Genomic DNA, 3,020 nt, shown 5'->3' with positions numbered 1-3,020 from the left:
AAGTAGAATCTGATTGGTTGCTATGGGAAACATAACATTTAACTAGCACCTTCTAGAAGATAATAGCTAGAATCTGATTGGTTGTTATGGACAACATCTCTTCTAAAAACTCTCAATTTAGTAAATTACCCCTTAGAGCAGGGATGGGGAACCTCCTGCCCAGGGGCCTTATAAGGCCCTTGGAATCATTTGGCCTGGATCATTTGTCTACAGGGTGCCTAGAATGGCACCCTGCAGACAAAATCTATGCAGCAGTGCTGCCTGAAGCGTCCTTAGGATGCTTCAGACCGTCACACCGCTGCCCTTACAGTCCTCAGGATGCTCCGGGCATTGCTGTAATAACCAGCGATTGTGGTCCCGCCCCATGTGACATCATACAGAGGGGGCGTGGCCTGAACCAGGCCCTCAAATAATGTTATATATATCAAAATGGCCCTCGGCAGAAAAAAGGTTCCCCACCACAACCTGCCTTAAAGTCTAGGGGAAAGTCTTCTTATAAGAGGGGGAACATCAGTGTCTCTTGTCTGTGATACAACCATATTCTAGTGATGGTTCTTAGATGTATATACTGTAACTGCATTTGAATAGAGATTTGGGGCTCAGGCAGATTTGGACGCATTTTACATCAATTGTGCAGGTCGTTATATACGTCTAAAAACCAGAACCAGTTCCCTGTGTTTGCTGAGCGACTTGTGAGATACATCTCTAGATCATACATGCCTACCCTCCCGGTTTTCGCGGGAGGCTCCCAATTTTTCGGGTAACCCCCCGCACCCCCGAAGGGTAGGCATTTCTCCCGATTTCTTCCCACTTCCTAGTGAAGTGGGCAGAATGGGGAGAACTTCTGCGCAATCGCGGGTCTCTGTGTAGGGGGCGGGGCTTAGTTATGCGATTCTGCACGAATCACAACATTTAGCCCCGCCCCTTATGCAAATTTACGTCAATCGCGGCAATTTACCACAAAGGGGCGGGGCCTAATGACGCAAGATGTCAGGCCCCGCCCCATCACGACCCGATCTTTCTCCTCTCCCCAAGTCTCCCGCAAAAGCTAAATACAATGTAGGCAAGTATGCTCTAGATGTGGAAACAATAGCATATGCGCTCACATTAAACTGGTAATGACAGTAGTAATGAGAAGCGGTTTAAGGACCACATGGGCCTGGGGCTGAAAATGATTAATGTCCTACATATAGTGAGAAGTGGTGTGGCCAGTGTCATGTGGGCGTGGCCAGTGTCATGTGGGCGTGGCCAGTGTCATGTGGGCGTGGCCAGTGTCATGTGGGCGTGTGCACCATCAGCCACAATGTCTCCCTAAATGCATAAAAGTAGTAAAATGTGAGGAAATTAGAAATGCAATTTTAATATTTATGATTTATGGCGGACTAAGGCCCTCATTCAGAGCCACTCGCTAGCGGCAGTACGCTCGTTCCGAGCGATGTTCGCACATCTGCGCATGCGTACGGTTTTTAGTACGCATGCGCGAACCAGTCAGTGCGGCCGAAAATCATTTGTACGCAATATAGCGAGGGCCTGCTATTTTGAGTGACAGAATGAGGCGTATGTGGGTGGTAACAGGGGAAGGTGCTTGAAAACGGGGAGTGGAGATCCGATCGCAGGCGTGCTTAAAGGTCAAAACGGGCGTTTTATGGGTGTGCATAATTAATACAGCAGCGTCAATATGACCACGTCACTTGGTTTTTTTTAACTCAGAACTGCTCGCAATATAGCGGTTGAAAAAACCAGCCCCAAGAATAGCGAGCAGTTCATACGCTGTACGATGTACTCGATTAATCTAATAAATAGCGGACATGACGTATGGTGCGAGCGGCCAGGGGGCGTTTTTATCAAATAAACGAGCGTATGTTTTGCTCGCTCGTTTAGACTTAGAGGTGTGAACAGACTGCAATGTGCGAACGGATCATTTGCATAGCCACCCCTTGTTTTTGAACGAACGCAAATAGCGAACGGCTCTGAATGAGGGCCTAAGTGGCCAGTTGAGAATCATAATGCTGTTATGACTAGGGGCCTATTTTTATGTGGAGGCCTGGGATTGTAGTCTCATCTGCCCCATTTTTAATATGGCCCTGCAAAACATGCTAAATTTTACATGAATGTCATTTGCTGACTAAAGACGTCACCACTGGCATTGCTTCACGGTGTTGCGACAGCGTGCTATCTGGCTGTCCTACAGTGCATAAACATACACGCACTTAGCCGGAACTATCCTAAAGTCTGTGTCACAAAACCCGGACTGCAGCTTTCCTGCTCTCCTGTTTCTTTTCATTTCCTGGACTACACGGGCGTGGCCATGTTGGATACATTCAGGTGACTGATCTATCCAGTCAGATTCTGAATGCTGCGCACACATGATCTCTGCATCCAATGACAGCCAGGAGTGCCCTATTTAATGCTGCACCCGCCACTAACACACCGTCGGATCAATACTCCTCTGTGTGCTCACGCACCAGCAGGGACGGACTGGGGCTGTATTTCAGCTCTGGCAGTCCGCCCTGCACTCGCGTGTGAAGGGGGGCATGGTTAAATCAAGGGGGCGTGCCGCGAATCATGGGGGCTGGCCTCGCGGCACGCCCCCGTCTCTTCCCGGCCCAGCACAGCAGCCACCGGCCCATCCATGCCTCCACCCCTTCCGTCTCCGTGATATTATTGTGATTCCGGAGCCGTGGGGTGGAGGGCGGGGAACTTTTCCTTTCCCCCCTCCTCGAGCCGGTCCTTAGGCCATCGGCCCTTCTGGCATTTGCGCACTGCGCACCAGTGTGTATCTTCTGTCTCTGATAAGCTTCCTGAACCTCTGATACGGTCAGCAGAACCTCTGCCTCTGAGTCTGCCTCATCTACTCTGCAGCATAGCGCTATTGCAAGCATCTTTGTGCAGTTATATATTTTATTATCTATTCATGTTACAGTGACGAGTGCTGCATATTTGCAGAAGTGTTACATCATCATCTTTTGAAATCATTTGCTTGTCACAAAAATATACATAAAGAAGATGTATTATCATAA

This window comes from Taudactylus pleione, unplaced genomic scaffold (genome assembly GCF_031769625.1).
Source record: "Taudactylus pleione unplaced genomic scaffold, aTauple2 ptg000587l, whole genome shotgun sequence".
In the NCBI taxonomy this organism is placed as follows: Eukaryota; Metazoa; Chordata; class Amphibia; order Anura; family Myobatrachidae; genus Taudactylus; species Taudactylus pleione.
The sequence above is the reverse complement of the archived record's forward strand: the minus strand, read 5'-3'. Positions refer to the sequence as shown.